This window comes from Schistocerca serialis, chromosome 1 (assembly GCF_023864345.2).
Source record: "Schistocerca serialis cubense isolate TAMUIC-IGC-003099 chromosome 1, iqSchSeri2.2, whole genome shotgun sequence".
Taxonomy (NCBI): Eukaryota; Metazoa; Arthropoda; class Insecta; order Orthoptera; family Acrididae; genus Schistocerca; species Schistocerca serialis.
In genome coordinates this window covers 879,460,078-879,486,832 of record NC_064638.1, presented here as the reverse complement: position 1 = coordinate 879,486,832, position 26,755 = coordinate 879,460,078, and the positions used below count along the sequence as shown (strand labels likewise).

Genomic DNA, 26,755 nt, shown 5'->3' with positions numbered 1-26,755 from the left:
GCTTGAGGGCGGAAAGTAACGAGGGCATTACTGTTGTCAACAGCAAGTATCTTGTTTTCAAACAATACAAGCGCCACATATTGTTAAAATTTGCTCTGTTGTGTAGATATTTTCAGTGTATTCCTGATACAGAGATAGATGGGGGCAAGAAATCAAATGAAAAGTAATTACTCTGTATTAAGCCACTGGAGACTGTAGATCATTATACCAAAATACTCAGAAAATGTCCCTAAACAAAATCCAAAATGTAATTTGGTTTAGTTCTGGTTCAGCCTGTGATTTACATGTTTATAGTTTTAACAGTTCTATTTTCACCACATGTACCAGTTCTTGTGAATATGTAGCCTCACATAAGACAGGTTTTTATTCCTACCACAACAGGGCAGGCCCCTGCATTCTGTCTTGTATAAATGAAGCTATCAAGGCTTTAACAATGTATGTATCAGTAGGAACCTTGAATAATTAGTACAGTTGAAATTATGATTCAAACTATTGTGGTATCATTTACAACATAATATGGTTGGAAATATGAAACAATAGCAAAATTTCAGTAAATATGCAAAAATTTTCACTTATTTGACATTGGAGATATTGAAACAGTAAATAAGTAGCAGCCATTAAGAGAGAGGATTCGTTATTTCATTCTAAATATTTAATTTCCTATGTACAGTATCTGCCAATGTCTCTCAGAGTTCCATTTGATTTTATCTCAGTAATGGTGTCCATGGCACAGAAAACTGTTGGCTTCAAATGTTAATGTCATCAGTAAGTGAAATTTTGGTAGTTCCTTCCCTTTATTGTGTATCATTTCCTTTACAGATATCTGGGGTTGACATAACCCATCACTTTATCCATTTGATACATTTAATATCTTCTGATGAGATCAATATTATTACTGCATACTATAAATTACCTCTTGGACTTGCAGACACATTTTACAATGTGCCATGCGGAGTGGCCGCATGGGTTGAGGTGCCACGTCATGGATTGCACGGCCCCTCCTGTTGGAGGTTCGAGTCGTCCCTCTGGCAAAGATGTGTGTGTTGTTCTTAGCATAAGTTAGTTTAAGTAGTAAGTAAGTCTAGGGATTGATGACCTCAGCTGTTTGGTCCCTTAGGAATTCACACCCATTTGAACTTTTTTACAGTGCTGCGTTGTGCCATATCTTATGAAAAGCAGCATGCAGGTATTCTCATCCAGCAAGTGATTGATTAAAGACTTTGTTTATGCACTACAGCAGTAAGTGTCATAATGTGGCTGTTGCTCAGGGATATCTGCATGGTGTGACCTGTCTTTACGTCACACAGTGAGGTAATAGGGACACAAACATTAGACTCTCCATTAAGCTTAGCTCCACGTCCACATTAATATGCAGACACTGGAACATATAACTTGCTTGAAGCTGGTGGTAACTGCTGCAAATAGTGATGGCACAATCCTATCCCCAGGTATGAATGTAACACACACATCAGATGGTGGGAACGACACGCCAACTGCGACAATGAAACATGGAGAGAGAACTAATAGAAACTGTTGATGATGTTCTTGCAGACTTCCAAGCTGAATTAAAACAAAAAAGCATAACCTCAACAATCACAGTACCTTTTAGACAAAAAATTTGGTCACTTGCTCTTGTTCAGGTCAAACTTGCAGGTAACAATGCAGAATTAAGAGTGGAAAATGAAAGACTAAGAAAGGAACTTGCAATAGCCAATGCTCATATGTATCATTTAGAATTGCCAAAATACAAGCATAAATAAAGGCACTCAAGGAAGAGAATTACAAACTCTGAAAGGAAATACTGAATGTTCCAACATATGCTGCTGTAGGTTCTACTCCTAGTGTCACAAAACTGAAAAATGAAATGGCTAGTAAACTTGAGAAAGTAAAGGCAGACAAAACAGTGTTCTGTTTTTTAAGCCAACAAACAATCAGGACACAAGGGCAAAGTGATTAATCCATGTCAGGATAAAATCAAAATAAAGGGGATCAGATCAACAAGAAACACAATGATTATCAAAATGGAGATGAAGACAGATGCCATGAAAATTGTAGAGAAAACATCGCAGCTAAAGGACATAAAATGCAAAGAGGATAAAAAAAACAGACCACTAGTGACCATATACAACGTCCCCATGTTCATTTCGGACAAGGATTTCATAGAGAAACTGTACGAGGTTAACCTCAGTGAGAATGTCACCAGAGAAATGGTTGATGAAGAAGTGAAGCTTAAGTTTAAAACAGCCCCAGAGAACCAGTGTATGGTGAACAACAGTATTGAGGTTAGCCCTCAAATATGTTGTTGTTGTTGTTGTGGTCTTCAGTCCTGAGACTGGTTTGATGCAGCTCTCCATGCTACTCTATCCTGTGCAAGCTTTTTCATCTCCCAGTACCTACTGCAACCTACATCCTTCTGAATCTGCTTAGTGTATTCATCTCTTGGTCTCCCTCTATGATTTTTACCCTCCACGCTGCCCTCCAATACTAAATTGGTGATCCCTTGATGCCTCAGAACATGTCCTACCAACCGGTCCCTTCTTCTGGTCAAGTTGTGCCACAAACTTCTCTTCTCCCCAATCCTATTCAATACTTCCTCATTAGTTATGTGATCTACCCATCTAATCTTCAGCATTCTTCTGTAGCACCACATTTCGAAAGCTTCTATTCTCCTCCTGTCCAAACTATTTATCGTCCATGTTTCACTTCCATACATGGCTACACTCCATACGAATACTTTCAGAAATGACTTCCTGACACTCAAATCAATACTGGATGTTAACAAATTTCTCTTCTTCAGAAACGGTTTCCTTGCCATTGCCAGCCTACATTTTATATCCTCTCTACTTCGACCATCATCAGTTATTTTGCTCCCCAAATAGCAAAACTCCTTTACTACTTTAAGTGCCTCATTTCCTAATCTAATTCCCTCAGCATCACCCGACTTAATTAGACTACATTCCATTATCCTTGTTTTGCTTTTGTTGATGTTCATCTTATATCCTCCTTTCAAGACACTGTCCATTCCATTCAACTGCTCTTCCAAGTCCTTTGCTGTCTCTGACAGAATTACAATGTCATCGGCGAACCTCAAAGTTTTTATTTCTTCTCCATGAATTTTAATACCTACTCCGAATTTTTCTTTTGTTTCCTTTACTGCTTGCTCAATATACAGATTGAACAACATCGGGGAGAGGCTACAACCCTGTCTTACTCCCTTCCCAACCACTGCTTCCCTTTCATGTCCCTCGACTCTTATAACTGCCATCTGGTTTCTGTACAAATTGTAAATAGCCTTTCGCTCCCTGTATTTTACCCCTGCCACCTTTAGAATTTGAAAGAGAGTATTCCAGTCAACATTGTCAAAAGCTTTCTCTAAGTCTACAAATGCTAGAAACGTAGGTTTGCCTTTCCTTAATCTTTCTTCTAAGGTAAGTCGTAAGGTCAGTATTGCCTCACGTGTTCCAGTGTTTCTACGGAATCCAAACTGATCTTCCCCAATGTTAGCTTCTACTAGTTTTTCCATTCGTCTGTAAAGAATTCGTGTTAGTATTTTGCAGCTGTGACTTATTAAACTGATAGTTCGGTAATTTTCACATCTGTCAACACCTGCTTTCTTTGGAATTGGAATTATTATATTCTTCTTGAAGTCTGAGGGTATTTCGCCTGTTTCATACATCTTGCTCACCAGATGGTAGAGTTTTGTCAGGACTGGCTCTCCCACGGCCGTCAGTAGTTCCAATGGAATATTGTCTACTCTGGGGGCCTTGTTTCGACTCAGGTCTTTCAGTGCTCTGTCAAACTCTTCACGCAGTATCGTATCTCCCATTTCATCTTCATCTACATCCTCATCCATTTCCATAATATTGTGCTCAAGTACATCGCCCTTGTATAGACCCTCTATATACTCCTTCCACCTTTCTGCTTTCCCTTCTTTGCTTAGAACTGGGTTTCCATCTGAGCTCTTGATATTCATACAAGTCGTTCTCTTATCTCCAAAGGTCTCTTTAATTTTCCTGTAGGCAGTATCTATCTTACCCCTAGTGAGATAGGCCTCTACATCCTTACATTTGTCCTCTAGCCATCCCTGCTTAGCCATTTTGCACTTCCTGTCGATCTCATTTTTGAGACGTTTGTATTCTTTTTTGCCTGCTTCACTTACTGCATTTTTATATTTTCTCCTTTCATCAATTAAATTCAATATTTCTTCTGTTACCCAAGGATTTCTACTAGCCCTCGTCTTTTTACCTACTTGATCCTCTGCTGCCTTCACTACTTCATCCCTCAGAGCTACCCATTCTTCTTCTACTGTACTTCTTTCCCCCATTCCTGTCAATTGTTCCCTTATGCTGTCCCTGAAACTCTGTACAACCTCTGGTTTAGTCAGTTTATCCAGGTCCCATATCCTTAAATTCCCACCTTTTTGCAGTTTCTTCAGTTTTAATCTATAGGTCATAACCAATAGATTGTGGTCAGAGTCCACATCTGCCCCTGGAAATGTCTTACAATTTAAAACCTGGTTCCTAAATCTCTGTCTTACCATTATATAATCTATCTGATACCTTTTAGTATCTCCAGGGTTCTTCCATGTATACAACCTTCTTTCATGATTCTTAAACCAAGTGTTAGTTATGATTATGTTGTGTTCTGTGCAAAATTCTACCAGGCGGCTTCCTCTTTCATTTCTTAGCCCCAATCCATATTCACCTACTATGTTTCCTTCTCTCCCTTTTCCTACACTCGAATTCCAGTCACCCATGACTATTAAATTTTCGTCTCCCTTCACAATCTGAATAATTTCTTTTATTTCATCATACATTTCTTCAATTTCTTCATCATCTGCAGAGCTAGTTGGCATATAAACTTGTACTCCTGTAGTAGGTGTGGGCTTCGTATCTATCTTGGCCACAATAATGCGTTCACTATGCTGTTTGTAGTAGCTTACCCGCATTCCTATTTTCGTATTCATTATTAAACCTACTCCTGCATTACCCCTATTTGATTTTGTGTTTATAACCCTGTAGTCACCTGACCAGAAGTCTTGTTCCTCCTGCCACCGAACTTCACTAATTCCCACTATATCTAACTTTAACCTATCCATTTCCCTTTTTAAATTTTCTAACCTACCTGCCCGATTAAGGGATCTGACATTCCACGCTCCGATCCGTAAAACGCCAGTTTTCTTTCTCCTGATAACGACATCCTCTTGAGTAGTCCCCGCCCGGAGATCCGAATGGGGGACTATTTTACCTCCGGAATATTTTACCCAAGAGGACGCCATCATCATGTAATCATACAGTAAAGCTGCATGCCCTCGGGAAAAATTACGGCTGTAGTTTCCCCTTGCTTTCAGCCGTTCGCAGTACCAGCACAGCAAGGCCGTTTTGGTTATTGTTACAAGGCCAGATCAGTCAATCATCCAGACTGTTGCCCTTGCAACTACTGAAAAGGCTGCTGCCCCTCTTCAGGAACCACACGTTTGTCTGGCCTCTCAACAGATACCCCTCCGTTGTGGTTGCACCTACGGTACGGCTATCTGTATCGCTGAGGCACGCAAGCCCTCAAATATGGTATGTCCTTATGCAATGATAATGGGTACACATCAATTTCAAAGCACTTAGAATAAATAACTTCATAAGGGTTCAGAAATGCTACACTTACCATGACTTAGGGCACCAAGTTAAGTGCTGTAGGCAAGATGCAGCAGTCTGCTACAAATTTGTCAAACTGGGACACTACCAAACCAATTGTACTGAAAAGGCGGTTGGTTACATACCATGTATGTACAGACACTGTACTTGTAATAAAGCTGGCAGTCCAGAATGCGCCACATACAAACAGTTACTTGAAACACTGATCGCTAACACAGACTACACTTACCAAAACTATGTCTACTAAGACCACTACCTGTCAAGAGACCCTTCATTCCACATATCACAACAGTGCATACAAAGACATTCACCACTGGGAACACAAGTCTCCAGCTACTAGGGTGAGGTCAGGGCGCCACGCAATTGCACAGCAGCAACAAATAGGCTTCCTCCTGGAGACATTCGATGATACTGAAACTCTCCTGTCATCGGTTTCCAGTGACATGGTTCAGCATCATTACTTACAGGCAATGGAACACATACCCAGGCACCTAAAATGTGAAATGTATCTATGGGATACCATGCACACATGCTTATTGTTAAAAACAGAAGAATTAGAAACAGCATTAGTAAAGATTGTGGAAAGCATATACATCACAAACAAGAACAATATGAAATTAATGATGAAATGTGCACCAACAACTACACATCTCATGAAACTTGACAGACACATAAGGATACAACCAAAATGCAGACATAGGAAAAAGCACTATGACAGAACACAAACATGACACACAGAAACACAACAGGGTCTACAACACTGAAAAGTGCAAAACCTATATTGAACCAGTGATGCTCATTTCAGGGGGGTTCATGAACATAAATAACACAGTACAAAATATCATAATGCATGATGATGAACTGCATGGAAGGAAAAAAAGTGAAAACTTGAGGATTCCAAAAGAATGCAAACAGACAACTCAGTACAACTTCAACCAAATAAGCTCAAATGTAAACATGAATACAACAAAAAACAGGAAATACAGACACCTGCAACACACTCACAGCCAGAGCAGACAGTGAGGGAATGTCAGACCCATACAAAGAACACGGAACTTGGAGAATAGACAACATTTTAATTCTGGAAGAAAATATATGCCTTTAGGGGCTAGAAAACAGTGGCACCTTCCAAACATCACTGCGACTTGTGACTAAAATTGGCAACTCAAAAGGTGCCACAATTTGGTATCTGACATTTCAGTCGATGTGTTCGTACGCTTCTCAACAACAGATTCGGTGACCGATGGATTGGTAGAGGCGGACCAATTCCATGGCCTCCATGCTCTCCTGACCTCAACCCTCTTGACTTTCATTTATGGGGGCTTTTGAAAGCTCTTGTCTACGCAACCCTGGTACCAAATGTAGAGACTCTTCGTGCTCGTATTGTGGATGGCTGTGATACAATACGCCATTTTCCAGGGCTGCATCAGCGCATCAGGGATTCCATGCGACGGAGGGTGGATGCATGTATCCTCGCTAATGGAGGACATTTTGAACATTTCCTGTAACAAAGTGTTTGAAGTCATGCTGGTACGTTCTGTTGCTGTGTGTTTCCATTCCATGATTAATGTGATTTGAAGAGAAATAATAAAATGAGCTCTAACATGGAAAGTAAGTGTTTCCGGACACATGCCCACATAACATATTTTCTTTCTTTGTGTGTGAGGAATGTTTCCTGAAAGTTTGGCCATACCTTTTTGTAACATCCTGTATATTCTAGAAGATGTGTCCATAACTGTGAAGGGCATTTCATATGCCTCTGGCATTAACCTCAAGCAATAATTCACTCTCCGTTGAAATTAGACCAGAAAACTTCATTTTAATATTGACATTATCCACATCCAAGAAGCTGCAAATTTTCTACAGGGAACTGGCAGCTGATTTTCTTCTAGAGCTGAAGTTTCCATGTGTTAAGATTTTAAAATTAAGTTCGCTTTGCACAGAATTCATCCTAAATAACATGCAGTGATATCTCACTCATCTCTACCATCTATCAATAATTTGTTCTTTTTTTCTTCTTTTTTTAGTTATACAATTAGTCACACTCTGTGTAACTTTCAGCTTAGGCTTTGCAGTCTGGCCTCAGTGGACCATGAGCTGGCCCTTTTGACCTGTTGGCCTGGCAATGTGGATGCAGCCCACTGGGCCAGAGACAATTGGATAGCAGAACAGTCTTCCAGCCTATCAGATTGCCACTCCAGTGCACTATACATTTTGCTCACAGTATTAACCACTACAGCCCTTCTAATGTGCTAAGGAATGCCTTGCATGTGTCTGTATTGTCCTAAACTTATGGGGAGAAAATATGACTCATTAATATTTTGTGGATTGATAAGGGATATTTTCTTGTTGATAATCAGCCCTGCTGAGCTAAAATTTCTTTTTGCCAATGCACTTATTGAGTGGACTATTAGCATAGTTAGTGCTGATCTGAAGAGCCTCAGAAACTTTTTGTTGCGGACTCCCCACCATACCAGCAACTACACTGGATCCCCATTTTCAGAGCATCCTGTTCTAAGTAAAGTGAAATTTCATCTTATACTGCTGCTCGTCCTCTTGTAAGGGTCCTCTAGTTCATCTACCCATTCCCAAATCTGATTGTCTTTGTTTTCACTGAAACTGAAAGTAATTTATAAAGTAAAAAATACTGTTTTTGTATTTCCAGATGTTTGCAACAATTAATTTACAGAGAATGACTAAATAAACAGAGGCAAACAGTAAATTAAAAGACAGAGAGCAAGGAAGAAGTTTGAGATTGGGTGGGAGGGAGAGAAAAATTTCAACAAATGGAGAGACACTGAGAAACAGAAGAAAAGGTGGGAAAATGAGTAAGAGAAGAGGACACAGAGAGGCAGATATTTGCTTGCACTGATGCTAGAACACCACACTGACAGCACATTTAAGTTGCACATTCCTCTAATGCATCAGACAAGCTATACTCAGTACTGTGCACTTCCTTCTTTCTTCTGGCTTCAAATTTGTATGATTTTGAATGTTTGAACACTCAAATGTTGAAACAAGATGCTCTTCACAAATCTCTACTTCCTCTTTCAGGGATGATTCTGCTCTTCACTTGAGAGCTATGATGTCTGTCTCAAATGGACAATAAGACATTAATAATGATGTCCTTTGGCATCAATGAATGCACATGAACAATGAATTCATTTGGATATCTTATGAGTATACTTTTTTCAATGATGCATTGTGGTTCCTGAAAGGGTGCAATGAGCAAGCATATTGTAGTACCTTGTTAAAATAAAATGAAGTGTTGAGTGCTTCTTTGCTTGAAGCTCATTAGCAATATCTTGAAACTTCAATAGGAGGCCTTAACTCCCTTCCTATCAAAGTTTCAAGACATCACTAATGAGCTTCAAGCAAAGACACACTCAACACTTCCACTTTGTTTTGTCAAGGTATTAAGATATGCTTGCTTCTGTTCTGTCACCACAACACTAATCTTGTCAATGGCATTTACCACAGTCTCTTATCATATTGACAATAATATTCCAGGGTGTGCCTATCAGGAGCTGTACTGATTTGGTGAGAAGCTTACTTAAACAAGTTTATTTAAAAATGTAATTGATATTCATCTTTCAAGTTGTTATTAATTTAAGTATCCAAGGTGCATTTTCTTTGAGAAATTTCTGTGTATCTAACTTGTGTCATAACATAATGCAGTAGAATTTGCTTAAATGGTTGAAGTGTCATCTTGATGTTGGTTGACTGGTTTGTTACAAATGTTGCACCTTCCACATCTGTGACAAAAATTTCGTAACTTTGTAATTCAAACAAACTTTCTCTCTGAATATTGAGACCAGGTGTAGCATCTTCATCAGGAAACTTCATGATGCACAATATGTACAGTTTCATCTGCATTTTGGAAGCAATATAGTGACCAATGGTGGTGAAATGCTTAGTTTTACTATATTAATCAGACCATAAACCATCTCAAAAGCACATAAATTGGTTGCTGCACAAGCTTTGGTTTTCTATTGGACATACCTTCTCTGATTTATTCAGCAGTATCAGAAATCGTATGGCAGTTGAGGAAGGACTTCATTAACATTAATGCAGCCAGATTTTGCATTTTATGCATCTATGTCTATAAGTTTTGAAATAAATTCATTAACACAACATCTTAAACAGTTTATAAGAATGTAGATCCTGGGTGCATGTGAAATGCAACTACCAGTAACAATGCATTTTTTTCTTGATGGGATGCCTCAGTTTATCAAGAGTTTCTCACTATTAACTCATTTTTATCTGATTAAAGATGAAATTGCTGACACTTTCGTGAAGCAATAAACAAAATGACATAAGTTGCAATCTACAAAATCAACATAGTCAGTTGATTATGTATGGTGTACAGCCAAAAACGTTTCCATATTGCTAACAAGAAAAAATTCTTTTTGAATTAATGTTTCCTTCACTAACTGCTTGGTAAGAATACCCTGTGGTGCTGGTGATGTTCACACATAAGATGAAGGTGGGAGTGACAACTGTAACTTAAGCCCCATATTTAAAATTTACAAAAGCTCCATATCTGTTCTTGAGGTGTGTGAGCCAAGTTCCAAATCTGCTCTGTGAGATACGGCACCTCCACCAACTGATGCAGCTCCACAGTTGGGAAGTCAATTGGCAGGTGGATGGTCTCACTTCAGCATGTGACTGTTAAGGTACTGGAGTCACTTGTGGCCCAGAGAGATGTTGACTGACGCTACTATAGCATAACCAAATACAGGTTACAACAGCATGAGGTAGAGAAGGACTCCAGGCTGTGCTGGCAGTGAGGATGATGGATTCCAGCCATTGTGCTGCTGTTGCTTGAACATGGTCTATGTGAGAGCTCCACATAAGGTGCCTGTTTGAAGTTACACCAGAAAATTTGGCTGTCTTCATCGATGGGAGAGGGATGCCCTGATTTGTGTCTGATGGTGTCTTCTGGGATCAATTCCCTGCAAAGGGCATTCACTTTTGTCATAGGGGCATTAAAGGACAGGCACTATTTCGTCCATATTGGGTGGTGGTGTTGCATGTCCACTGGAGACAGCATCCACTGGAGGTGCCCAGCACTCATGCCATGTGAGCACCACTCGTACTGTCAGCAAAACAGCATGGTGCTCATTCTGGACTCAAATATTCCCAGTACTGGTTGTTGATTCTGTTGTAAAGGGTTCTGCTGTTTACATCATGCTGATTACATATCTTGTAAAGTATGGTATATAAATAAATCTTCAGTACACTGCATGCATGAAATGAAAATTTGGCTGTCTTCATCGATGGGAGAGGGATGCCCTGATTTGTGTCTGATGGTGTCTTCTGGGATCAATTCCCTGCAAAGGGCATTCACTTTTGTCATAGGGGCATTAAAGGACAGGCACTATTTCGTCCATATTGGGTGGTGGTGTTGCATGTCCACTGGAGACAGCATCCACTGGAGGTGCCCAGCACTCATGCCATGTGAGCACCACTCGTACTGTCAGCAAAACAGCATGGTGCTCATTCTGGACTGTACTGGTTGTTGATTCTGTTGTAAAGGGTTCTGCTGTTTACATCATGCTGATTACATATCTTGTAAAGTATGGTATATAAATAAATCTTCAGTACACTGCATTCATGAATTACAAATTATTTTATTTGAAAATGGAAGTCATTGATGTTTTAAGTCATGAGATGGCAATAAAACTTATATCAGTAGGTAAATGTTGCAAGCATCACCTTGAGGTTTTATAAATGGTTTTGAGATACAGAGTTTGAACATTCATTCAAACTTCTGGCAACCTTTGCCCAATTAATTGAAATAACTATAGAGCTGGATAAACGCAGGGCTTTATAGACAGATACAAAATGAAATCCAGCAAAGGCAACAGGCTGGCCCAGTGAGTAGCCTCAGCATGTAACCCACTGGGCTGGAAAAGCATCAGGCCATTGGGGCATGTTAACACAGCATGGCTGTGTAACACTCCAGATTGACCCCTCTCAGCAGTTTTACACCAACTGCCTTTCCATTTCTTGATTGTCTCGTTTAGGTACAAAAAAATTTAGCTGTTAAAAATTTAGCTGTTGTGGCTAATGTTGGGAGCTTTTGTTTTGCAGTGTTTTTCATCACAAGACAGATAATCCTTCCATATGTTGGGAAATATAACTGTTTTTCTTTTTATTGTTGTTGTACATCTCACCTTTCATTCTTATTTTCTTGTTTGTAATTTTTCTGTTCAGTTTCCACATATTTGTTAGCATTTTAAAATCAAATGTTTACAATACAACTCTTTAAAATATGGGGATTTAAATTTATTTGAAAAAAAAAAAAATCCTTTGGTACATCCATAGTTTTATCATATCTACAGGCATAATTAAAATTTTCTGTTGAAACTTTCTGATAGGTGAGCAATTTGGTGAAGAATTTTCAAAACTGAATCCTATGAAAAAGGTTCCTATGATCATAGACGGAGATTTCACATTGAGTGAAAGGTAACACACAGTAAATTCTGAGCTTTGGCACCATAACTTTGCTGCCAACAGCAATTCATTTAGACTGTGAATGGATTTTTGTTTCAGTGTAGGAATTTTAAGATACTTGAGTCGGGAGAGAAATGTTCCTGACCATTGGTATCCTGCTGACAGCAAAAGACAGGCAAGAGTTGATGAATATCTGGAGTGGCAACATACAAATACAAGGAGTAACTGTTCACTGTATTTTACTAGCAAGGTTAGTAAGATAAGTGATATGTGCACTTTAGTAATGTTGTAGTTCATGTATTTACAATGTTCTACATCCTGTTTGTCCTTTTTTTTAGTGAAAGAACTTCTGAAGAATATAGAGGTTGATGTACAAGTCTACATTTTTTAAAGCTAAGGTGGTAGTGGTGGTGGTGGTGGTGATTAGAGGTTTTGGGTGCTAAATTTCATGGTCATCAGTGCTTGTTTAAAACTAATGATGAGCATTTAATCATCTATAGGTGCACTAATGGTAGGACACAAAGATGCTGTACCTACTATAATACAAGTCCAGTGTAAATCAAATCAAAGACGCCAAGGTGATCACTGGGAAACCTCTCACCTAAAACATAACGTTCGCTTGCAGCTTTAGAACTTAGTTAAAGAAAACAGCATAATAATGGAAAAAATAAATAACACACACACAAAAGAGGAAAAGGGGTCATAGCAAGCAATAAAATACTAGATTTATTCAAGGAAAATAGCCCAAAATGGCACTCTTTCAACTGTGCTTGATCTTAGTTGAAAAACTGCTAGTTCATACTACAGTAACAGGCTTACAGGTCATCAAAGCAGCATTACATAACACCAAAGACCTCAGCAGGTGGAACAACTATACTATACTTTAAAAAACAAAATTCTGTTTAAAATTTGACAGGAAACAGTCTAGAATGAATATCATGAAAAATACAAACATACTAAGAATATGGGAAAACAGTTGCAATATCGAAAGATAAAGCTGACAGGATTCTTGTGAATATCTAGAACATGCAAGATTTAAAAATAATAATAGCAACAATTTCAGAACAACTAAATACATAAAGAATGAGGAGGACATGTTATCTTACAATCAGATAAAGCTATACATAGGCAATGGTATGGCTATTACAAACAGTGACACAAGAAAGAATTCTGGATTAGACTAGAAGTCAAGTTTTACATTAGCAGATGGAGACAATCACTGCATGCTATTTATGTAACCTGTACTTCACTGCTCTTCCACTTACACTACTCAGCAGCCATGTTGCCTGATATGTGAAACAAAACATTTAAGGAACTTTACGTAGAGCATTATCAGCTATCTATAACCTGGCAAAGTAAATACTTACTTATTAGGAACATCAGAATAGTGGAATTTACATCCCCAAATTGAAACGTCCAGAAAAATTGTGGAAGTAGTGGCTAATAAGGTATTCTTTTAGTTTGTCCTGCCCAATGTCTAACCACAATTTGATACAGGCTTTTGTGCTACAATATAGAACACCATTCTAAATCATAGATAGCGACATAAAGTCTACACGGAAATTAGTTTTGTGGTTACAAATTTCACAATTCATCCTAAACCCACTCTTGCTATTAATTACAATTACCATTAGGGAGAGCATGAACTGCCACTTGAAAGAACCTCAAGGTTTTTTTCATGCGGCTTCAGCAAGAATACGGCTATGAACTTTGTACAATATTCTTACTGCATTCTGCTGTAGAATTAATAAATCTTGACCTTAGCTACATTACCCCAGAAGATTATACTATTTATTTATTTGAATTCCATAGATCTATATTGTGATGAATCACAAGGATGTGGAATGAGTCAGGTTTACATTATTACATAGGTACAATAAACTGTCTACAATAAAATAATGTACACTATTGAGAATATTTCAGGGTACAAAAAGAAAAGTATGTATATTTATGAATTGACCATCATATATCAGAAAGACAAATAATGGTTAGCACATTAGAGATAGAGTCTCAAAACATAAATAGAAATTGCAATACTAGTTTACAAAAACAATCATTGATTAATCTTCATATTCTCATCAAGAGAGTAAAATGACTTAGCCATGGATATTTTCTTAATTTAGATTTATATGTAGATGGGTCATTAATGTGGACTTTAATATCTGACAGAAGATAATTGAAAACTTTTTTAGCAGAATAGTGAACACCTTTTGTGCAAGACTTAGATGTTTTATAGCCCTATGTAAATCATTTTCAGACCTTGTATTGTGATGATGGTATGCACTATTAGATGTTAAGAGAGAGTGATTATTATAGCCAAATTCCATCAGAGAAAATAAGTATTGAGAAGTGGTCATTAATATTCAGAGCTTATGGAACTGGTTTCTGCAAGAACATCTTGGGTGAATGACACTCATGATTCTAAGTGCTCTCTTTTTCACAAAAGAGATTATTTGGCTAAAAGTTGTTTACCCAAAAAAAAAAATATTGTATGATATGACAATATATTACAAAGACAGTACTGACTAAAACTACTTAAGCAACCATTGTGCAGCTTAACTCAGTAAGAGTGATTTCTATAAGCAAAGAAGGCAGAATTGAGGTTTTTGGTTTATGTTCTGTGTGCTGGCATCAGCTCAATTTATCATGCATTCATATGAGTTGGAACTTCATATATGGAGTCTCATCCAGTGTGTGCTAGTTGGATCATTACTTCTGATTCATGTCATTTTTATTTGTGTGTAACTGCAAAATATGAGTCATTGTATAATTAAGAGTTAAGCTATTTGCTGTCAACCAATTGTAAGACTGAGCCATCTCTCTCAGCTGTGTCTGGCACAGATATTGTATCATCAAGCAACACAGTTTTTGAAGACTCCTCCAATGTCCCAGTCATTTAAATAAGCCAAGAATGGGAGTGGACTTAGCACCTGAACATTGTGGAACACCATTTTTTATGTTTCTCACACTGAATTTAGTATTATTCCTGTTATATGATTTGACATGACTCTTTTTCTGTTGTAATGATTCCATCCATGCACCATTTTCCAAGTTTCTATAGTAGAATTGTATGATGTTCAGGGTGAAAGAACTAGACAAAAGTCAGACAAAGTCAGAATATTTAGCACTGAAGGATGTGCAGATCAGGTCTTGCAAGATCCAGGATGATGAGCTGAAATCGGTCTGAAAATTTAAATACCTGGGGTCATACATACAGAGGGATGAGTTGGAACTTCATCTATGGAGTCTCATCCAGTGTGTGCTAGTTGGATCATTACTTCTGATTCATGTCATTTTTATTTGTGTGTAACTGCAAAATATGAGACATTGTATGATTAAGAGTTAAGCTATTTGCTGTCAACCAATTGTAAGACTGAGCCATCTCTCTCAGCTGTGTCTGGCACAGATATTGTATCATCAAGCAACAAAGTTTTTGAAGACTCTTCAAATGTCTCAGTCATTTAAATAAGCCAAGAATGGGAGTGGACTTAGCACTTGAACGTTGTGGAACACCATTTTGTATGTTTCTCACACTGAATTTAGTATTATTCCTGTTATATGATTTGACATTACTCTTTTTCTGTTGTAATGATTCCATCCATGCACCATTTTCCAAGTTTCTATAGTAGAATTTTATGATGTTCAAGGTGAAAGAACTAGACAAAAGTCAGACAAAGTCAGAATATTTAGCACTGAAGGATGTGCAGATCAGGTCTTGCAAGATCCAGGATGATGAGCTGAAATCGGTCTGAAAATTTAAATACCTGGGGTCATACATACAGAGGGATGGAGGACTGGAAAGCGAGATACAACACCGAATAAATTGTGGTTGGAACAACTGGAGGAAAATGAGTGGAGTGTTGTGTGACAAGAAAGTGCGTATTGGGTTGAAAGGGAAAGTGTACAAGTCAGTGGTAAGGCCTGCTATGATATATGGGGCAGAGACATGGACAATCACAGTAGCCCAGGAAAGGAAGATGGAAGTGGTGGAAATGAGGATGCTGAGGTGGATGTGTGGGGTAACAAGGAAGGACAGGATTGGAAATGAATTTATTAGAAGAGCTGTGAAAGTAGGACCCATGGGGAAAAAGCTACAAGAGAGCTGAGTAAGGTGGTACGGACACTTACAGAGAAAAGGGGAAGAGTATATCGGAAACAGAGTTGAAGATATAAAGATTGAAGGAGCGAGAAGGAGAGGAAGACCGAAGATGAGGTGGAAGGATAAGATATCTGGGGACCTAAGGGAGAAAGGATGGAAGAAGGAAGAGGCAATGGATAGAGAACTATGGAGGAGAACGATGCAGAAGAGCAACACCGACCCTACGTGACGTGGGACAAGCCGACGATAAAGAAGAAGAAGAAGAAGAAGAAGAAGAAGAAGGGTGAAAGAACTAGACAAGATCACAGAAAACACCAACAGCGTAATTTTTCTTTTTTATCGCTACCAAAGCTGAATACATTGCTTTCTTAGCAGAGAAGCTCTTATGGAAGCCAGACTGAGCTGTTAAAGGTGAAACCATCTCCTGTAAGCTACCTTCTGAAATACTTTTCGTAACATGGGAAGGAGGGAGATTGGTATATAGTTAGAGGTCATCTGTTTTCTCAATTTTTACAAATTGGGCTCACTGCTGCATACTTCATCTTTCATGAAATACAACTTTACTTGTCAACTGTCTGATATCTTGTGGCGGAGTAAGTGTTGCCTATGTAAGTAATTTTTAGTTACCTGCTTTCAGTTACAGTTAGGCAGAATTATTTGAATTTAGTGCCCAACAACTTGACTTTAACATCATATGTCTCACTGCTACTGTCATCTGGGAATTTAGTACCAGCTGCATTACATACGTTGTTCATTTCATGCCTAATAATGCACCAAATGGCCTTTGCTTTATTTTAAGAATTTTAAATTTTTTGTACATAATACAAAGTTTTGCTTTTTTGATGACAGTGAAGAATTTTGCATGCTGTTTGTAGTGCGACAAATGTCCAACTTTTAGCATTTTTCATTTTTGAGTCCTTTTCTACAACGCATTACACATATGTAACATTGAGATTCAAGGTACTGGTATTGGCATGGGTACGATAAATGTATAATCATAGTACTGCATTCTGAATCAGATTATTACAAAAACTCATACAATAGTGTAACAAGAATTGTATTTACATACATTTCTTTTAGTAGTGGAATCTTCTGAAGCAGTTTCTGTCTTTGTTCAAGCACAGAAAAAATTTGAATTTTGGCATAGAACAAAAGTGTTCTGTTTCCTGCAAATTTTGCACCTTCCTCTTGTGTTATTCCACTGAGGAAAGTGGTCAATTTTGCCCTTCTGGCATTCTAGCACTGGAGTTACTGTAGTAGCTGGTTTCTTGAATTTTTTGGAGATATCTTCAGTGCTTGAATTTTAATTGTTCAGCAGATATCAATGCACTTGCAACATTAGCTCGAATCAGTCTGAGAGAAACATGTTTTTCAGGCAGGACCTTGCAGTCTTCTCTGTATTTCTGCCAGCTATTGACAATAGCTATTGTAACTGTGTGCCAGAAGGTATACAAATACCATTCTCTGGATTTTATGGGATATTTGTACAGTGATGTCAACATATCATAAAGATCTACTCCTCCCATATTACAATTGTACATTAGAACAATGTTTGGTCTTGAGACAAGAATATGTTCTTTATTAGTCCTATCCCATCTTTTTGCCATGTCCTTTGGCTCTACACCTGTTAGCAAAGATAACAATGTAACGCATTTGTTATCATACCATTTCGCAACGATGAAATTTATTTTTATTTTTTTTATTTATTGCATATTTTTGCATGGAGACACCAACTGGTGTCTTTTGCAAACGTCATAGCATTTTTTTACAAGTTTAGTACAGTCATACATACATACAGGGTGTTTCAAAAATGACCGGTATATTTGAAACGGCAATAAAAACTAAACGAGCAGCGATAGAAATACACCGTTTGTTGCAATATGCTTGGGACAACAGTACATTTTCAGGCAGACAAACTTTCGAAATTACAGTAGTTACAATTTTCAACAACAGATGGCGCTGCAAGTGATGTGAAAGATATAGAAGACAATGCAGTCTTTGGGTGCGCCATTCTGTACGTCGTCTTTCTGCTGTAAGCGTGTGCTGTTCACAACGTGCAAGTGTGCTGTAGAGAACATGGTTTATTCCTTAGAACAGAGGATTTTTCTGGTGTTGGAATTCCACCACCTAGAACACAGTGTTGTTGCAACAAGACGAAGTTTTCAACGGAGGTTTAATGTAACCAAAGGACCGAAAAGCGATACAATAAAGGATCTGTTTGAAAAATTTCAACGGACTGGGAACATGACGGATGAACGTGCTGGAAAGGTAGGGCGACTGCATACGGCAACCACAGAGGGCAACGCGCAGCTAGTGCAGCAGGTGATCCAACAGCAGCCTCGGGTTTCCGTTCGCCGTGTTGCAGCTGCGGTCCAAATGACGCCAACGTCCACGTATCGTCTCATGCGCCAGAGTTTACACCTCTATCCATACAAAATTCAAACGCGGCAACCCCTCAGCGCTGCTATCATTGCTGCACGAGAGACATTTGCTAACGATATAGTGCACAGGATTGATGACGGCGATATGCATGTGGGCAGCATTTGGTTTACTGACGAAGCTTATTTTTACCTGGACGGCTTCGTCAATAAACAGAACTGGCGCATATGGGGAACCGAAAAGCCCCATGTTGCAGTCCCATCGTCCCTGCATCCTCAAAAAGTACTGGTCTGGGCCGCCATTTCTTCCAAAGAAATCATTGGCCCATTTTTCAGATCCGAAACGATTACTGCATCACGCTATCTGGACATTCTTCGTGAATTTGTGGCGGTACAAACTGCCTTAGACGACAGTGCGAACACCTTGTTGTTTATGCAAGATGGTGCCCGGCCACATCGCACGGCCGACGTCTTTAATTTCCTGAATGAATATTTCGATGATCGTGTGATTGCTTTGGGCTATCCGAAACATACAGGAGGCGGCGTGGATTGGCCTCCCTATTCGCCAGACATGAACCCCTGTGACTTCTTTCTGTGGGGACACTTGAAAGACCAGGTGTACCGCCAGAATCCAGAAACAATTGAACAGCTGAAGCAGTACATCTCATCTGCATGTGAAGCCATTCCGCCAGACACGTTGTCAAAGGTTTCGGGTAATTTCATTCAGAGACTACGCCATATTATTGCTATGCATGGTGGATATGTGGAAAATATCGTACTATAGAGTTTCCCAGACCGCAGCGCCACCTGTTGTTGAAAATTGTAACTACTGTAATTTCGAAAGTTTGTCTGCCTGAAAATGTACTGTTGTCACAAGCATATTGCAACAAACGGTGTATTTCTATCGCTGCTCGTTTAGTTTTTATTGCTGTTTCAAATATACCGGTCATTTTTGAAACACCCTGTATGTGATTACATATACATGATACAAATGTACCATTGTACCTAATAAGGCGCAATATTTGGTGTTACATCGAACCTATTATAAATATTCAGATTTTACACACACACACACACACACACATATATATATATATACCTTTAATCCATACAAATACAGTTTCATTGACAGATATCTTACGTCTACTACGTGTATACAAGGAGAAGGGTGAGGGTGACATATATGTTGATTTGCCAAAGTCTTTGTTTGCATTTTCAGTTACATGATATGTTCGATAGGCTATGATGTCATGACCGACAAAGCTTTCGAGTCCTGATACATTTGGTACGCCTGTACCACCACGTACAATAGCGACTGTTAACCATCCGTTGCCATGGGTAAAGGAATCATTGATGTCGATGCTGAAGTTCAGTCTGCAACCACAGAAGACTGCGGGTCCATCCAATAGCGAATGTGCAGCGACAGATTTGATAGTATTCTTTTTCTTGTCAGCAGCGGATGTTGTCATTTCAACGTCTTCAATGGTTTTATATATTGTCTGTCTTGCACGACGACGGTATCTTCTGACATAACATGCTGTTGCATACTCTATGTCGACTGATTCTAGATGTACCCTTGTCCGTTTTTAAGCTACGCTACAGATCACTTTATTTGTGAAAATACATTGTACAATCTCCAATAAATTTAACATATTCACAAGTACCTTTACCTTTAATCCATACAAATACAGTTTCATTGACAGATATCTTACGTCTACTACGTGTATACAAGGAGAAGGGTGAGGGTGACATATATGTTGATTTGCCGAAGTCTTTGTTAGCATTTTCAGTTACATGATATGTTCGATAGGCTATGATGTCACGATCGACAAAGCTTTCGAGTCCTGATACATTTGGTACGCCTGTACCACCACGTACAATAGCGACTGTTAACCATCCGTTGCCATGGGTAAAGGAATCATTGATGTCGATGCTGAAGTTCAGTCTGCAACCACAGAAGACTGCGGGTCCATCCAATAGCAAATATATAAAACCATTGAAGACGTTGAAATGACAACATCCGCTGCCGACAAGAAAAAGAATACTATCAAATCTGTCTCTGCACATTCGCTATTGGATGGACCCGCAGTCTTCTGTGGTTGCAGACTGAACTTCAGCATCGACATCAATGATTCCTTTACCCATGGCAACGGATGGTTAACAGTCGCTATTGTACGTGGTGGTACAGGCGTACCAAATGTATCAGGACTCGAAAGCTTTGTCGATCGTGACATCATAGCCTATCGAACATATATACAATATTTTATTTTAGTTTAATATTAATATTCACTTAAAGAATATAAACACTTGTCAATCAAGAAATATTTCAGTTTCACTTTGAATAAGTTCCCTTTGTGGCACCTTACAGAGCTCGGTAATCTGTTGTACCATATTTGACCACTAATGCATGGACTATGGTCTGTTGTTTTCAATTTTGTTCTTTGTCTGTAGTAGCAGTTTTTATTTCTTGTATTATAGGCATGCATATCAGAGCACTTTGTTGCTTTGTTTTGATGTGTCACAAAAAATATAATTAATTTGTAAAGATACAGAGAGTAGACTGTGAGGTATTTATGATGGACAAAGATTTCCCTGCATGAATCTCTATACCCTAATCCATGGATAATTCTGATTGCTCTTTTCTGTAGGGTTAATATTCTGTTCATATGTATGTCGGCAGCACAACCCCATCTCTCTATCCCATAATTAATCTGTGCAAAAATGGTTCCATAATAAATTGTTTTTAATGTCTGATGTAGAACTACTTTTGATAACTGGCTGATTAGATGTAATGAATTGCTGATTTTATTGCATAAAAATTTGATATGGTTTACCCATCTTAGATTTTCATCTCTGTGAATACCTAGAAATCTGCAGCCTTCTGTGTCCACTACTTCAATTCCACCTATGTTACTGATAGAGGTTTGGTGTGAGTTTGTAAGTTTAAATGGCAATAACTGAGATTTACTGATATTAACTTTCAAACCTTGATCTTGGAAATAAGTAGTTATTTGACTTAGTCCCTCAGTTGCTACCAACGTTAACTCATCATTTTGTTTACCAAGAAATAACAGTGAGGTATCATCTGCAATTGCCCGTTGTGTCAACTTATGAAGCTATAGTACCGCGTCCTTGCACTTTCATCTGCTTTCCTTCAGGAAGAGTACATTGCTTGAATCTTCCAGCTCTTATGGTGCCTGTATAATAAATACCCCTCTTCAGGAGACTCTCAGCAACATGATACAATTTGAAGAAATTGTCTGGATAAACCATGAAAAAGCAATTGTCTTCCAATGCTGCAGTTAGCTTCATCACAACTTTATAACCAAGATCCTTTACAGGCACATGCTTTGTTGCCTTAGAAGCCGCACCTTGGTAAACATCAAAATCACACAAATATCCTAACGAACAAGCTCTAGCCCACATTTTGAATCCCCATCTTGTTGGCTTGTTTTGTATATATTGTTGAAGACTACTGCATCCTCTGAAAAGGATCATTATTTTGTCAACACACTGATCCTGCTCTGGCAGTTTTCTCAGGCAAGCTTGTGGGAACAAAATGAGCCAAGGTCAAATTTTCCATAACTTATCTTCTCTCTGTGTTAGTCTAGTAACAATAAGTTTCTGAAAGCGGCTTCAAGCAGAAACCAGATTATACATCACATTTTTCCCAATAACATCGCACACTAGGCATCTGAGCAAAGCCTATTCACAAATAAATATCTAAAAGCTGCTCCAGCTCAGCTAGGGCAATGTCAATGGAATGGAAATGAAGTCCCATGCTTCTTTACAGAGCGTAGGGGAACGATGCGGGAGACCCGCACCGCCTTACTAGGCAAGGTCCTAATGGAGGTGGTTTGCCGTTGCCTTCCTCTGACCGTAACATCGCACACTAGGCATCTGAGCCAAGCCTATTCACAAATAAATATCTAAAAGCTGCTCCAGCTCAGCTAGGGCAATGTCATTTCTGAATACTATAAATATTAGTTTGTTGAACACAGAGTTCCAGCATTTCACGTGTCACAAGAGATTGAAGTACTGCAAAGGGGTAAGCACTTCTTCAGGTTTGTCTTGTGGAAGCTGCACAAATGGATGAATTTCTGGAGTAAGACCACCATCGATATACAACAACTCTGTATCTTCTGGAACATCATCAGGATTTACTGAATCAAAAACAGACAACTCTTGCAACACCTTTGGAGTTGAAGTTTCTCCACTGCCATGATACGTGCTACCATTAGTTGAAATTTTATCATCATCCTCATCATCAAGTTAAAAAAAATCACTTTCATCAGGATTATTTAGACTCTCAAGAATGTCATCAATAATTAACTGGGAGTAAAAGAAAATGCCTAAGCATCACAATATGAACATTCATAAACACAACCCTAAATGCCCACATGCTGTTACACATACGTAACATGTGTTCATTTCAACAATCCTATGGTATTTCAAAATGCAGAGCCAAAAGAATACAAATAATTGGTCCACTAGAACTTATTTAAAGAGACAATATTTAATATATACTAATTAAAACATATTATCTACACAAACAGAGGATCCCAAATACCTTCCACTACATGATTGTGACCAACTTCTGCTCTGGAGCACCTAAGAAATTACAAAGATGGTCAAAGATAATATTTCTACAGTAGTTCCAATTATTCCTGGCAGAATGCACTGCAAGGCTTGTGCAAATGTGTAAACAATAGGCATTGGTGAATTAGCATTAACTAAAGACCAGTAAAACCCATATAAAACTTACGTTACATATATGTAACTGGGGGTACTAAGGAATGGCATTTAAAACATTTGCTTCTGAGGCTTTGTACACTGTAAGAACTCCTGTCTGTTAGTGAAGAACAGTATTCAAAGTGCTATATGATGTATTACTCATTCACGTCTATGATGTGGAACTTTATTCCACTTATAAGAACTACTCCCCCTCTCTTCATGTTATCCCTACAGTAATGTACCCCTGGATCTGTGAAGTTGCTGATCTTTTGTGCACTCATTAATTTCTTGGCATATTTTCCATGAGATTTAGTAGTATAACCGAGACACACAGGACAATACTTTAAGGGGGTAAAGCTATAAACATGATTTAGAATCAGCAGTGCAGTGACAGGGTGGAAGCCAGCCACCAACAAAATTAGTCAGTGTTGGCCGGCAGGCTACATAGTCAGTAGCTTTGCATCTGCCTCTTTGGCAACAGAGTACACATGCTGATGCTGTGCAACCCTCAGGGAGGTATTACAGCCTGATTATAACAACTACGTCATTGGTCCCATCCCAGTACTTTCTGTGCAACCCATTGACTCTGAAATTACAGTAATATCAGCATGGAGCTGCAGGAGGCCCTACTTAAGGATGCATGAACCGGCTCATCATCGTCGAACACACGGGCAGCAATGCAACATTGTGCCTGTTCTACTCCATGCTGCACCAATGATGCAGACACTCTTGCCTCTGCCGGGACACGAGCTGCTGCTTGACACCTAAGCATCTGGGCACCAGTGGCAGCCTTGCACTTGGTTGCTATCCCAAGAGAACAACAAGAGTATCTAGCCATCTCTGGCCTTGCCAGAGTACCAAAACTATGTTCTGAACCCTGGAGTGGGATGCATCCTGATGTCCTCACAGCAACAGGTGACACCACACCGTCACCATGAGCATGGCAATGCAACAGTGGTGGCGGGCAGTCAGCAGCTGTAGGCTACTGACCCAGATAAACGCTCTTGTATTCACTGCACTGCCCACCTAATGGCTGTTAAAAAAAAATCCCAATACAGAAGGTGCTGTAACCATCATCAGTTATTCTTCAGCTGCACAACATCCTTCCTTGGCAGAGAATCGTAGCCCACGCTGAGCAATAACAATCACCCTGTTGTAACACATTTGGTAGTGAAAGATGGCTGCTGACACATGATGTCATCATCTGAAAAAATGATTCTGGCTTTAGAAAAGGATATATCAACTGGCATTGCAAAAAGTGATTAAAGTGTGTAATGAAATAACTCTGTGTTAGACCACAGTGTCCACTGTCAGTGAACATGCAGCACAAAAGAAATTGACACTGATGTGAATTAAATAAATCACCTTCTTTGTTGTGTCTCCTGAATGTAGTTAAAAGAGGTTATATTTATTACAGAGGACACATTCTGGATATGGCAATATCAGTACATTATGTCAGGTGATATACTTGCCTGTTATCGCATTATAGGCCAATTTATGGTGAAAAAACTCATTCAAAAATCATGACAAGAAATGTATTAGAAAATTTATATAACAGAAATGTTTTTTTTATATATTCTGAGACATTCATGGCCCTCTTTTAGTTGTCAGCAACACATTTAAAAATTAGCATATCATGGCTGAAATACACTAACTCTTTTAGCATGTCTTACTGATCAGCAAATTATGCCTGTTTTTTCAACAGTTTCTGTTTCCAGCAATGAAAGGAAAACAGCTTAATCTTGAAACAGTTGCTAGACGAGAAACAAATAATGGCAGCAACATTGAATGAAGTGGAAATTATCTGGTTGAACAAAAAAACCATATCTGGCTGGACACGAAATCAGTATTGCTGATCTCCTTGGGGCATGTGAGATTGAACAAACTAGTGAGTATTACATCATTGGGAAACACCATTAAGAAACTTGCTTCATCCTCTTCCTGCTTTTGCTGAAAAAAAAAAAAATGTGAACCATACAGCAAATATAAAAGGTTTTTCTATCACAGACTGCATATATTTTTACTCCTTTGTTTCCATTTCTCTTATTAACAGAGTGTTTCTTAAAATCCCAAAAGAAATTATGAGGAATATAACTTCAAGGAAATAAAATAGATACAAAGACTTTTGTCCATTAGTGTGTAAAATGAGAGCTTACAAATAAGTGCTTCATTTGGAACAAGAAAGGAAGATATAAAGAAAGAAAGGTGTATAGGCTTTTTAACACATTTCTTCCTAGTGTTGCATATGACATGCAATAAAAAGTTTAACTTCACAAAATGCAGTCAAATTGAACTCACACAAAACTCATCATGCATGTGTTAAGTCAGTCACAAGTTCTCTGGCAATTGTTCTTATGGTTCACTATTAGTCTGACACTTCATGAAAAAAATAAATGACTGAAAACTTTGTGTTGCACCACTGGGAAGAAATAGGTTAAACAACTAAATGGGAAAGTTTGAACTGCCTTTTACCATTAATTCATTCATTGCATATTACTTGGGATGTGACTCACCACTGTGTAAGCTTTATAGCAGGCTTAAGATTGCCTTTTTCTAATTCAGAGTGGAGAGGCTGTATTAGCTTTTTAATAATTATGTTTCCAGGAATGGCAGGCTACAATCCCTGTGATGGATTTCCAAAACTCTCAGCTTGGTTAGAGAGAGTTCATCGTGACACACTACCACATTATGACAAAGTTCATGCGATGGTAAGAAAGATAACAGAGAAGTATGGAGGTGTACCACATCCTTCACTCACAAAGCTGTGATACTGAACAACAAATGCAGATGTTGGAAAGGCTTGGTACATGGATTTATATTTATCTTTAAATTGAACAGCCTTTCCTTTGTTGAGTGCTGTACATAACAATGTACAATTTAAAATGTTAAAACATTATATGCTAGAGGTTTATTGTAAAGCCACATGAAAAATAATTAGTGTCTTATTATAATGTTACTTCAACATGTATAGCATTTTTTATAACAATATGTGCTTCATTCCAGAGGTGTCATCACCCAGTGAGCTATTCAAGATACTACAAACAGAAAATATATTCAGCTGAAGCAATAACAAAAGTTTTCATTTAATACTTATTTGAGACTGCACCTTATATTCCCTTTCACTGCCTATAGCATTATGGGCGACTGTGCAAAATCTAATGATTTAAGCTGTAAAGGCAACAACTCACTGAACAGCTGAAGCAATGAGCCCTTGATTGACACATAAACAAGACAGAGAACATTGGTAGCTTAGCTGACTACATTGTGCAATCACTGTAGCTCCACTTGCTTAAGGCATTGCATTGTGTGGAGTGGGGGGGGGGGGGGGGGGGGGGGGGGGGGGGTGGGGGGGATAGGAGAAGGCTGGGTCTTGGAGGGAGGGTTGGCCAAAGGTGGCTGGCAGTTGAGAGCGAGAGGCAGCTGGCACATGGATTAGT

General features: G+C 38.7%; 1 pseudogene; it reads left to right on the top strand.

Annotated features, from left to right (window-relative positions):
* Positions 1-26,112, top strand: part of LOC126410865 (glutathione S-transferase theta-1-like) — a 54,063-nt pseudogene extending 27,951 nt beyond the window's left edge.
* Positions 26,113-26,755: the final 643 nt, after the last annotated feature.